Raw genomic sequence first — 14,321 nt, forward strand, 5'->3', positions numbered from 1 at the left:
ATTAGTAATTTCCAAGTTTATATGAATTGAACATTAGGATGCTATTGTTCAAGATGAGGGACTGTTGGTTTCGACAGTTTGAACATTGAGATATTAAAGACATGATAGATTAGACACATAGTATATTAAGGAGTTAAAGAGACTGGGTCTCTGTAGAAAGACAGATAGCTGTGGAATGTGTTGGGGGACGAGAGGAGAGCAAAGTGTGAAACAGGGGAGACAGATGGACATCTGTGGATTAGATGAAGGAGGGGTTGAGGTCAGGAGGTGAGGACAGGTCACCTGAAGGGAGTAATAAAGGTTTGGTATCCTGTTACCCTTTTCTCTCTCTTCCTGTAGGACCATAAGATGAAAGGATTGAAGAGAAGGAGGAGGGTCTTAAGTGGGATATAAATATCTGGATGGGACAAATGTTGGGTTGTCTGAATTACAGCTGTACAGAACCTCTGGGAATAATTAAACTTGGATAAAGCTTCTCTAGTGTCCGTGGGTTATTTACTCTGAAAAATAAGAACCTAACAATACATACTGAGATCATTTAAGATAAACGAATTAACTTGGTATTGGAATCATATTTGAACAGAATCCATTGGCATCACTTTGGCATCACATTAGTATTACATTGGTATCACATTGGCCTCACATTGGTATTACATTGGCATCACATTGGTATCACATTGGCATCACATTGGCATCACATTGGTATTACATTGGTATTACATTGGTATCACATTGGTATCACATTGGTATTACATTGGTATTACATTGGTATTACATTGGTATCACATTGGTATCACATTGGTATCACATTGGTATTACATTGGTATTACATTGGTATTATGTTGGTATTACATTGGTATCACATTGGTATCACATTGGTATTACATTGGTATTACATTGGTATTACATTGGTATCACATTGGTATTACATTGGTATTACATTGGTATCACATTGGTATCACATTGGCATCACAATGGTATTACATTGGTATCACATTGGTATTACATTGGTATCACATTGGTATCACATTGGCATCACATTGGCATCACATTGGTATCACATCGGTATTACATTGGCATCACATTGGCATCACATTGGTATCACATTGGTATCACATCGGTATTACATTGGCATCACATCGGTATCACATTTCCATTTAGCTCCAACTTGATACATTCCTGTTCCAATTCACTCAATGGTGGTTGAGATGGGAAGTTCTGCACTTCTCTTCTTCTTGTTGGTTCTGTAGAAAGAGATGGTCTGTGTTAAAGTCAACAGAAGTGTGTGTGTGTGTGTGTGTGTGTGTGTGTGTGTGTGTGTGTGTGTGTGTGTGTGTGTGTGTGTGTGTGTGTGTGTGTGTGTGTGTGTGTGTGTGTGTTATTTACCTTTGTAACTTGGCAATGACTTTGTTGATCCATCGTGCATCTGGAGTCACACAGACGGTGGCTTTGTCCTTCTTGGTAACGCTGATGAATGAAGGGAGGGATATATATTACAGCGTCACCATGGTTACATATCATACACTGCAGAATAAAACCTATCAGAAAATGTCCATATGAACGTACACATATTTAGCAGATGTTATTACGGCTGTAGTGAAATGGTTGTGTTCCCAGCTCCAACAGTGCAGTAATATCTAACAATACACACACATCTGAGTCAAAGAATGGAATGAAGAAATCTATAAATATTAGGACGAGCAAAGTCTGAGTACTGTATATGTAAATGTATGTATAGATACAGTACCAGTCAAAAGTTTGGACACCTACTCATTTCAGGGTTTTTATTTATTTTTTACTATTTTCTACATTGTAGAATAATAGTGAAGACATCAAAACTATGAAATAACACATATGGAATCATGTTGTAATCCAAGAAAGTGTTAAACAAATCAAAATATATTTTATTTTTGAGATTGTTCAAAGTAGGCACCCTTTGCCTTGATGATTGCTTTACACACTCTTGCCATTCCTTCCACCTCATGGCTTGGTTTTTGCTCTGACATAAACTGACAACTGTAGGACCTTTATATAGACAGGTGTGAGACGTTCCAAATCATGTCTAATCAATTGAATTTACCACAGGTGGACTCCAATCAAGTTGTAGAAACATCTCAAGGATAATCAATGGAAACAGGATGCATCTAAACTCAATTTAGAGTCTCATAGCTAAGCGTCGGAATACTTATGTAAATAAGGTGTTTCTGTTTTTTATTTTTAATACATTTTTTAAAATGTCTAAAACCTGTTTTTGCTTTGTTGTTATGGAGTATTGTGTGTAAATTGATGAGGACACTTTTTTATTTAATCCATTTTAGAAAAAGGCTGTAAACATAATAAAATGTGGAAAAAGTCAAGGGGTCTGAATACTTTCTGAATGCACTGTATGTATATGTGTACATGTGTGATTGAATGTATAGTCATTGTGGACAGTATGTGGATAGAATATATAGTATATCTGTAGAATAGGTAGGATATAATAGTATATGTACAGCAATAGTTGAATAGGATAGCCTTGACTAGAAAAACATGTGTAATCTGTGATTGTCTGGAGTCCCTGCCACATACTGAGTTTCGGGGGGAATTGCTATAGGCTACCACTGCAAATGCCCACAATTATTACAATGTCTTAGCCTTGGTTACGAATAGGAACATTGAACTCATCATCAGTGACTAATGATTGGTTTGCATGGCATGCAGTAAAGCGACTATACAGACTAATTAATTTCCCCTCCACCACGACCTATCCCCCACGCATCTTCCCCCTATGCGTTAGAAAACCACAGTTTAGCGCTTCGTTCAAGACCTCGCTGACTGACTCACATGATCTATGTGTGAAGACAATGACAGCCACCATGGGTTTTAGGGCGGTTTCCAAGACACAGATGAAGCCTGGACAACAACAACAAAAAAGCATGGAGATTCCACTGGGCCTGTGGTTACCAACCAATCGATCGCGATCGACGTCAAGCCATTCCTAGTCGATCACCAAACATTTCTGTAGAAAAGCCAACGATAAAAGTTTTGCGCCTCTTTTTTTTAAATCGTGTTGCGCTGTTACCGGAAGGTGCACTTTATTCAGAAGCATTGCGCACCGGGTTGGCAAAGTGTTCCCATTTTGAACAATTTAATTTGTCAGAACAAACAAACTCCGCCTGACCGGCGGACAGGAAGATCTGTGGATAAATCGAGTGATCCTACTGCGCTGGCCAATCGGATAGCTCAAATCACTGTGCCTACGACTTCCACGACTCTTGCCACAGCAAAGTTTGATACCAGCCTATATAAGATTTCATAACTTTTAAAACCATGACCAGAGAGAAATTATCAAAGAATTTCAAGACAACTGGAAACAGAAAAAAACGAGACCTGATTAGGAAAAATCGAATTGAACGGTCATCCGACTCTAAATTCCAAGTCAGTAACTGTGTATACTGCGATAATGTATTAGACATACTGCGATAATGTATTAGGTACAGCATACTGTGATAGTGTATTAGGCATAATGTGATAATTTATTAGACATACTGTGATAATGTAGTATGCATACTGTGATCATGTATTAGACATACTACGATAATGTATTAGGCACACTGTGATAATGTATCAGTCATGTTTAAAAATCTATATATTTTAGAAATAGATCTTGGTTTGCTTGTTGACTGTGAAAGTGTTCTTGACTGGTTGTTAGGTGGTGTTAGTTGACTCACATGATCTCTGTTTGACGACAGTGGGCACCTGGAGGTAGGATCTCTATCCTGTGGAACAGCCTAGGAGAGATGAAAGCAGAGGACGTCCTGATGCAGCGACACTTCTGACATGCAGCACAGCCGTTCATGGGGAATGCTGCTGGGATGAAGACCGTGAATATTACATACAATAACAATATAGTATTGTTCCAATTTGGGGTTAAAGGTTAAGGTTTAAGGGATAGAGTTAACACCTTTTTATCATCACTAAAAGTTGCACTTTGAAACATGTGAATGTTACAAAGACAAAACTGATTCTAGATCAGCACTCTTAGGGCTCTATTCAGTCTGTATCATCGCTGAAGTGTTACAGATTAAATCAAATCAAAGTTTATTTGTCTCGTGCGCCAAATACAACAGGTGTAGTAGACCTTACAGTGAAATGCTTACTTACAGGCTCTAACCAATAGTGCAAAAAAGGGTATTAAGTGAACAATAGGTAAGTAAAGAACTAAAAACAACAGTAAAAAGACAGTGACTGCGTGATAGCAATGTAACTGTAATATCTGATTGAGCCGACATGCAGCGTTTACCGTGAATGCAGTTTCCGCTAAGGAACATTACCTTTAAATTTCACTCACGCTGCAACGCAGAACTTCTGCCATACGGATTGAATACAGACCCTACTCTGAGACACTTAAAACTGCTATGGATTGATTGTGATAATTGGAATTAAATTGTAAAAAAAAAAAAAAATGATAATGGGTTTGGTTTGTCGGTAGGTCAAGAGTCAAGTTGAACAGATTCATATATATATAGATAAAGATGCAATATCTCACCTTGAAGAGCCACGAACCAGCAGAGAGTCAGGGAGACCAACAGGTAGTGTGGCTTGAAAGGCATCTTGAGTCTGTGTTGGCTGTGGTCGGCTGGTGTCTACTGAAACTGAATGATGTTGTCTCTGGGTTTATATTGCTGCAAAAAAGGAAGTGTGGGGGAATCCCTCGTCTTTACACAAAATGAGGATCAGACTTTTGGAGTATATAAAAATGTCTATATATACAGTATATATTCACTATTTTAACTTTATCCTTAATTTCTAGTCTAGTGATTCATTCTATTGAAATTAAACATGCCATATTGAGAATCTGTCTTGATACAATTGTAAAGAGGATTTTACTGATAATATAATCAAATAGTACTTCAGCAATCTAGTCAAAACATGGTAAATGCTGAGTAGAACAAGTAGAAATTCAGTGATTAAGATTGGATAGCGTTTAAAAACAGAATTTCTCATAGACATACAGACAGGTCCATAATTATTGGCTTTGATAAAGATTAACAAAAAAAGACTGTATGAAATCAATAATACTGTCAATAATACTGTTTTTTTTGTATGCAAAAAAAAAGGGGGAAATTATATGATTTTATACAATTGCTCAGTGAAAGTGATTTTGTTTCACAAGCCATATTTTTTTTCTCTCTCAAAAAGATAGGGGTTAAAATGGCACTGCTGTTTTGAATACCTCACCTTGAGAGGATAATGGCCACTGAGCCTTTTTCTACAATGCTTTATAGGATCTTCTTTTATGTCTGCTACGTTAGGTTATGAGAATGAAGAACACATCGGGAGGGATCTTAGACCTGCTACATTAGGTTATGAGAATGAAGAACACATCGGGAGGGATCTTAGACCTGCTACGTTAGGTTATGAGAATGAAGAACACATCGGGAGGGATCTTAGACCTGCTACGTTAGGTTATGAGAATGAAGAACACATCAGGAGGGATCTTAGACCTGCTACGTTAGGTTATGAGAATGAAGAACACATCGGGAGGGATCTTAGACCTGCTACGTTAGGTTATGAGAATGAAGAACACATCGGGAGGGATCTTAGACCTGCTACGTTAGGTTATGAGAATGAAGAACACATCCGGAGGGATCTTAGACCTGCTACGTTAGGTTATGAGAATGAAGAACACATCAGGAGGGATCTTAGACCTGCTACGTTAGGTTATGAGAATGAAGAACACATCGGGAGGGATCTTAGACCTGCTACGTTAGGTTATGAGAATGAAGAACACATCGGGAGGGATCTTAGACCTGCTACGTTAGGTTATGAGAATGAAGAACACATCGGGAGAGATCTTAGACCTGCTACGTTAGGTTATGAGAATGAAGAACACATCGGGAGGGATCTTAGACCATTCCTCTATAACAGAGACTTTCCAGATCCTTGATATCGCTTGTCTTACTGGAAGATCCACTTGTGGCCAAATTTCAGACTCCTGGAGAAGGCAACCAGGTTTTCGGCTAAAATGGCCTGGTACTTGGCAAATTTGATGATGCCGTTGACCGTAACAAGGGCCCCAGGACAAAAGAAAAATGATATTTTTGGTCTTCATTTAAGGTTAGGGTTAAGGTTAGGTTTAAAAATCTCATTTTTCAGAAGATAAATGGAAGAAATAGGCAGAGTTTATGACTTTGTGGACAACAACAAAAAGAACAAGCAAAATAGTCCCATAACATCAAAGATCCACCACCATATTTTACAGTTGGTATGAGGCTCCTTTTTAATGGCATCCAACAAATGTAAACACCTGCAGGTTGATAAACGGAAACGGGCGCGATCGGAACCTGTACCATGTTCAGATGACATGAAAATAAAGCTACTATGTTACTTCTCATCTTTATCAAGGGTGTCAATAATTGTGGACCTTTATCAAGGGTGTCAATAATTGTGGACCTTTATCAAGGGTGTCAATAATTGTGGACCTTTATCAAAGGTGTCAATAATTGTGGACCTTTATCAAGGGTGTCAATAATTGTGGACCTTTATCAAGGGTGTCAATAATTGTGGACCTTTATCAAGGGTGTCAATAATTGTGGACCTTTATCAAGGGTGTCAATAATTGTGGACCTTTATCAAGGGTGTCAATAATTGTGGACCTGACTTTATACACTGCATATGCAACAACATCTCCTAGGGAATTAATACAGTACTATTATCACCCTGTCGTATCTTTTCCCTGTCAGAATCACTCTGCCACACATTTATCAAGGCTGATAGCTTCATATCACGTGTGTTCTTTTCCCTATCAGAATCACTCTGCCACACATTTATCAAGGCTGATAGCTTCATATCACTTGTGTTCTTTTCGGTCCCTCTCCTTGTTCGGGCGGCGTTCGGCGGTCGACATCACCGGCCTTCTAGCCATCGCCGATCCACTTTTCATTTTCCATTTGTTTTGTCTTTGTTTTACACACCTGGTTTCCATCCTCCAATTACTTGTTCATTATTTAACCCTCTGTTCCCCCATGGTTGTTAGTGAGTGATTGTTTTTATGTATACGGTCCGTTATTTTGGCCTAGTTTATTGTGTTGTATTTATTGATTCTTTGAGTAAATAAAGTTTTTTACTCATATCTGCTGTCCTGCGCCTGACTCCTCCACACCAGCTACACACAGGAACTATTACAATATATCAACAGGCCGAATACATTAATACAGTACTATTATTACCCTGTTGTATCTTTATTTTTTCAGAATCATTCTGCAACACATTTATCAAGGCTGATAGCTTCATATCACTTGTGTTTAATTTAGATTCATTTCACTTGATCGGGTGCAAGGAACCCAGAATAAGGAACTGAAAATTCCAACAAGCATTAAGAAGCCAGACAATGTTTTTTCTATTAGCAGACTGATGGAAAGAGCTCTCTATTGGCAGTGGACTGCCCGGTGAAGATCACATCTAATTTTACATTGTGGTCATTTATCAGACGCTCTTCTCCAGAGCGACTTACATATAAGGCTTGTTCCCATTGGCAGTTTGAAATTACTCAAATCCAATTTTTTTTGCATATCCGATTCTAATCTGTTATTTTTCCTGCAGTCTGAACAGCAAAAAGCACATGGAATTGGACATTTCAAGTCACATTTCAAACCGCCTTCATCGGTGGTTTTAAGTCAGATACAAATCTGATTCCTGGCCATGAGACTTGTGTCTGAACGGTCAAATCTGATTTATTTGCCCTCAAGTGGTTTTTAGGCTGTTGTTTGGCATATCTTGTTGCTTCCTAGCTACTCTGTTGACAGTTTGACAAGAACATGAGAGAGCTAACTAGCTTGTTAGTTGTTTACAAACAAATGAGTGAATGTGGTAGAAAGGTAAACAGCTAGCTAGTTGACTGTTGTGGCTAGCTAGCTGACTGCTGTGGCTAGCTAGTTGACTGTTGTGGCTAGCTAGTTGACTGCTGTGACTAGCTAGTTGACTGCTGTGGCTAGCTAGTTGACTGCTGTGACTAGCTAGTTGACTGCTGTGGCTAGCTAGTTGACCTCTGTGGCTAGCTAGTTGACTGCTGTTGCTAGCTAGTTGACTGTTGTGGCTAGCTAGCTGACTGCTGTGACTAGCTAGTTGACTGCTGTGGCTAGCTAGTTGACCTCTGTGGCTAGCTAGTTGACTGCTGTTGCTAGCTAGTTGACTGTTGTGGCTAGCTAGCTGACTGCTGTGGCTAGCTAGTTGACTGTTGTGGCTAGCTAGTTGACTGCTGTGGCTAGCTTGTTGACTGCTGTGGCTAGCTAGTTGACAGCTGTGGCTAGCTAGTTGACTGCTGTGGCTAGCTAGTTGACTGTTGTGGCTAGCTAGTTGACTGTTGTGGCTAGCTAGTTGACAGCTGTGGCTAGCTAGTTGGCAGCTGTGGCTAGCTAATTGACAGCTGTGACTAGCTAGTTGACTGCTGTGGCTAGCTAGTTGACAGCTGTGGCTAGGTAGTTGACAGCTGTGGCTAGCTAGTTGACTGCTGTGGCTAGCTAGTTGACTGCTGTGGCTAGCTTGTTGACTGCTGTGGCTAGCTAGTTGACTGCTGTGACTAGCTAGTTGACTGTTGTGGCTAGCTAGTTGACTGCTGTGACTAGCTAGTTGACTGCTGTGGCTAGCTAGCTGACTGCTGTGGCTAGCTAGTTGACTGTTGTGGCTAGCTAGTTGACTGCTGTGACTAGCTAGTTGACTGCTGTGGCTAGCTAGTTGACTGCTGTGACTAGCTAGTTGACTGCTGTGGCTAGCTAGTTGACCTCTGTGGCTAGCTAGTTGACTGCTGTTGCTAGCTAGTTGACTGTTGTGGCTAGCTAGCTGACTGCTGTGGCTAGCTAGTTGACTGTTGTGGCTAGCTAGTTGACTGCTGTGACTAGCTAGTTGAATGCTGTGGCTAGCTAGTTGACTGCTGTGGCTAGCTAGTTGACTGTTGTGGCTAGCTAGTTGACTGCTGTGGCTAGCTAGTTGACTGTTGTGGCTAGCTAGTTGACTGCTGTGGCTAGCTAGCTGACTGCTGTGGCTAGCTAGTTGACTGCTGTGGCTAGCTAGTTGACTGTTGTGGCTAGCTAGTTGACTGCTGTGGCTAGCTAGTTGACTGCTGTGGCTAGCTAGTTGACTGCTGTGACTAGCTAGTTGACTGCTGTGGCTAGCTAGTTGACTGCTGTGACTAGCTAGTTGACTGCTGTGGCTAGCTAGTTGACTGCTGTGGCTAGCTAGTTGACTGCTGTGGCTAGCTAGTTGACTGCTGTGGCCGAAAAATAATTTGTTTTGAAAGTTGGATCAACTTATCCTTTGAGGCTTTAAAGGTGTTCTGAAACTATGATTTTGAACATTCAAAGTATGTGGGAAACATCCCTGGCAGGCATTGTTGTCATCTTAGCTTGCTACATAACTTCTGAGTGAGAGGAAGCAGGAGCACCAATCAGCCTACACCACCGCACATACACCCATTGTTACTATGACAACTAGCCATGTCATCAAATGAATGCTGTCTGAACACAAACCCATCATTACTATGACAACTAGCCATGTCATCAAATGAATGCTGTCTGAACACACACCCATCGTTACTATGACAACTAGCTATGTCAACAAATGAATGCTGTCTGAATACAAACCCATCGTTACTATGACAATTAGCCATGTCATCAAATGAATGCCGTCTGAACACACACCCATCGTTACTATGACAACTAGCCATATCAACAAATGAATGCTGTCTGAATACAAACCCATCGTTACTATGACAATTAGCCATGTCATCAAATGAATGCCGTCTGAACACACACCCGTCGTTACTATGACAACTAGCCATGTCATCAAATGAATGCTGTCTGAACACATACTAATCCGATGTGGTCACTTGTAACTTGCTGTTTGGACAGTGAGAAAAATCCAAAACGGATTTGAAAAACATAACTGATTTGAGCATTAAGGCCTGCAGTGTGAGCAAGGTTTTGGTGCATTCAACTAGGCCTAAATTTAGCAGGGAGAACAACAACTTCCAGTTGTCCATTTTCAAAAAAGCAGAATTAGTGGCAGGAAGAAAAAAACTCTGAATTAATTAGTCTCCTTGGAATTCCCATTCATCAAAAATAGCAAGATGTTTCAAATTTCGTAAGACTTGTTTGTGGTGAGCATGTATCTCTTCTTATTATCATCTAATAACAATCCTTTTATATTTTAATTTAACCTTTATTTAACCAGGTAGACCAGTTGAGAACAAGTTCTCATTTACAACTGCGACCTGGCCAAGATAAAGCAAAGCAGTGCGACAAAAACAACAACACAGAGTTACACAATAAACAAACGTACAGTCAATAACACAATAGTACAGTCATGGGTAGAATAACATGGGTAGAATAACATGGGTAGAATACCATGGGTTGAATATCATGGGTTGAATATCATGGGTTGAATAACATGGGTAGAATAACATGGGTAGAATAACATGGGTAGAATAACATGGGTAGAAAAACATGGGTTGAATAACATGGGTAGAAAAACATGGGTAGAATAACATGGGTTGAATAACATATGTCTTATAATAAAGGCTATTATGGTCAGATAAAATAGGATTAGATGAAGGCTAATACAAGTTTATAACAAAGTAATCATGTAATATTAGCTGTGTTAGTATTACTATATTACCATACTTTAATAGTCCCAGACTGACAGTGAGTCTAGTAGATAGGAGGCCTATTATATCAGTACCATCATTATAATACAGATTTTATGGCTTTGCAGAACCAAAAAACTCAAAATCGACCAAAGGAGGAAGAAAGCACAGCATTTCACTTTCTGGATTTCACTTTCCCCTCTGAACCAGAATAGAAAGTTAGGCAATATAATGAAACTGAACACCGTGTGTAGACAACATGCAGCCAGCCCATGTCTGTGCCACCTTCTATGATCTGAGTATGATGAGCATGGTGGGTCAGTGGAAACCTGGGGTGTTTTCACTACCACTCAAACCCACACGGAAACCAGCAGAAGCAAACAGAAGGAAAAGGGGAGGGACCAACCTGAATTTGTCCAAAAGAAACTTGAATTTTTATTGAAAAGCATGTTTTTGTTCCAAGTTAATGGTTTCCGTTACAAACTGTTTGCTACGGTTTTGTTCTGAATGAATAGACCTCTGGGTGTTAAGACCAGTGTCTCCCAATCCTGGTTCTGGAGACCCAAAGGGGAGCACTCACAAACCTGATTCAAATCAAAGGTTTCATGATGACTTGATTAGTTGAATCAAGTCTGAGTGCTCGTGCAAACAGCACTAACTGTTATAAAGACATTATAACACTGTTATATAGACATTATAACACTGTTATATAGACATTATAACACTGTTATATAGACATTATAACACTGTTATATAGACATTATAACACTGTTATATAGACATTATAACACTGTTATATAGAGACTATAACACTGTTATATAGACATCATAACACTGTTATATAGACATTATAACACTGTTATATAGACATTATAACACTGTTATATAGACATTATAACACTGTTATATAGACATTATAACACTGTTATATAGACATTATAACACTGTTATATAGCCATTATAACACTGTTATATAGACATTATAACACTAACTGTTATTTAGACATTATAACACTGTTATATAGACATTATAACACTGTTATATAGACATTATAACACTAACTGTGAGAATCACACTGTTTCATTCAGTGGAAACTATTGCAGCTCCTACTGTAACTATCAGGCATGTTGGTCCCAGTAGTTTCCATTGGAAATGATGAGTGTGAACCTAACCTCATCTGTTTCATACGGTTGGCTGCTGCCGGCTCCCACACTAAAGGACTGTTAGCAGACGCTCTTATCCAGAGAGACTTACAGTTTAGTGTGTTCATCTGAAGATAGCTAGGTGGGACAAGTTAGACATACCGGAACCAACAAGTTCACCGCACTTTGACATTTATACGTTGGCGTGCTTCTGCCTGGTTTGTTCGGCCTATATAGTTACAGCTTAGTCATTTAGCAGACATTTTTATCCAGAGGGACTTACAGGAGCAGATTAGGGTGAAGTGAGGCTGATCTGTGGCATATCGAAAGATTTTTCACCTAGTCTGCTCGGGGATTTGAACCAGAGACCTTTAACACTCACTGGCCCAACACTCTTAACCGCTAGGCCGCCCATAGTGACAAGAGGAGGTTCATAGTAGAAATGATGTGTGTGTTAAATGGCTGCAGACCAGAGGCAGCAGGCCTTTTCAGTTAACCTACTAATATCACTATCCTGGGCACTGTCTCTGTTTGATGAGTTGAGCAAAATGCATTTTTTTTGTTGTGACCATCAGTATGACTTTGAAACCAAACTGAAGTGCATTTTGTGGTGTGGTATTAGTGATGGTGAGGCTGATCTGTGGTGTCAATTCCGGGTTCAAGAGGTGACCGGGTGCAAGATGGCCCCCGTGAGCAAGATGAAACATCATTGCACTAGCAAACACTTGAGTGGAGAGAGAAGAACTGTGGTAAATCCAGCAGAGGATGGTGTCGCGAGCGCAGGCCAGCGTGGTGCGCGCAAATTAAACTTGAGAGATTTTGAGTGTGACTTTTAGCGATTGTTCGTATTTTGTGGTAGCCAGGCTCAGCAAGAGAAGACTCTGAAAAGGGAGAAGCTTAATGGATTAAAGAATTAAAAGCCATGTCCCTGTTGTTTATGCTAGGTTGAGGGGAGTCATCACTGGTGTCCTTATATCTATGTCCACAGATGATATTAAAGAAAATGTAACGGGAGGGCAGAGTGACTGAGACCAAAAAGGTTGATCAGTAGGAAAGAGGGTTGAAGAAGTGAAAACCTATCAGTGCTGCTGAGGTTTGAGAAGGTTTTGCCTGGAAAAGTACAGATAGGATTCCTTCATTTCAATGTTAGAGAATTTGTCCCATATGCACTGCAGTGTTTTAAATGCCAAATAATGGGACATGTAGCTGCTCAGTGTAAAGGAAAGAAAATATATGTGTGGAGGGGAACATGATTACGGTGAATGTGGAAGCAATGTGAAGGACAAGTGCTGTAACTGTGTGTGTGTGGGGGGGGGGGGGGGGGGGCATAATGCAGCATTTGGTGGATGCCAGGTACAGAGAGAGGCTAGAGAGGCTCAGTGATATAGATTTAGTCATGATGTATCGTATGTAGAGGCTGTTAAACAGATTGGTGGAATTGCAGTGTGGACTGATGGAGCTTCCATGGCTGCTCCTGTAGTAAGAGGACCTACTGTCAGACTGATGGAGCTTCCATGGCTGCTCCTGTAGTAAGAGGACCTACTGTCAGACTGATGGAGCTTCCATGGCTGCTCCTGTAGTAAGAGAACCTACTGTCAGACTGATGGAGCTTCCATGGCTGCTCCTGTAGTAAGAGGACCTACTGTCAGACTGATGGAGTTTCCATGGATGCTCCTGTAGTATGTCAACCTACAGTCGGGCTGGTGTTACTTAAAAAAAAAAAATCTCCCCAATTTCTTGGTGTCCAATTGGTAGTTACAGTCTTGTCTCATCGCTGCAACTCCCGTACGGACTTGGGAGAGGTGAAGGTCGAGAGCCGTTTATCCTCCGAAACACAACCCATCCACGCCACACTGCTTCTTGACACAATGCCCACTTAACCCGGAAGCCAGCCGCACCAATGTGTCGGAGGAAACACCGTACACCAGGCGACGGTGTCAGCGTGCACTGCGCCCGGGCCTTCCACAGGAGTCACTAGCACGCGATGGGACAAGGAAAGGGGGGAGGTGTTTTAGGGGGGGGGGGGGGGTGGTAGAAGTTAGTAGGGATTTATTTGGTTTTTATATTCATGATTATACAGAATTGGGCATATCATGATTGATAGTACTTTCTAGCACAGTAGGTGACGTCATGCACTTAATAAACGATTGTTTGCGGACCGCCATGACATCATAGAAGAAGAAGCAGAAGAAGAAGAAGAAGTGAGAGAAGAAACCGCATCAGCCCCTCGAAAGTGAGGCAGCTTGCATTTCTGAATGCAAACCTCTCATAAAAGCTAAATATAGTCAGCATTACTGTGTGCTGCTGGTTATAACATGTCAATAAAGAAGAGAGAGAAAAGAGGGACCAGTTTAATGTTTTAAGGGGATGCTGCAGTTTTGCACATTATTTATTTTTCTTTGATATGGTGCAATATTCTATTATTATGTTGTTCAGATTGTATTCGTTTTGAATTGTTACATTTATATGCACTTTGTTTATATACATTAAAAAGTTATACTTTAAATGCACATGTTTAATAGCATTCTTTATCATAAAAAAACTATGCATTTTTAAA

General features: G+C 40.2%; 1 long non-coding RNA gene across 1 annotated transcript; it reads right to left on the minus strand.

Moving 5' to 3' along the window:
- Window positions 1-1,144: 1,144 nt before the first annotated feature.
- Window positions 1,145-2,928, minus strand: LOC120041625. Its single transcript, XR_005475909.1, has 3 exons — window positions 2,824-2,928; window positions 1,387-1,467; window positions 1,145-1,244 (listed from the first exon to the last, which is right to left on the minus strand). It is a non-coding gene; the product is annotated as an uncharacterized LOC120041625 (long non-coding RNA).
- Between the last annotated feature and the right edge of the window lie 11,393 nt (window positions 2,929-14,321).

This window comes from Salvelinus namaycush, unplaced genomic scaffold (assembly GCF_016432855.1).
Source record: "Salvelinus namaycush isolate Seneca unplaced genomic scaffold, SaNama_1.0 Scaffold490, whole genome shotgun sequence".
Taxonomy (NCBI): Eukaryota; Metazoa; Chordata; class Actinopteri; order Salmoniformes; family Salmonidae; genus Salvelinus; species Salvelinus namaycush.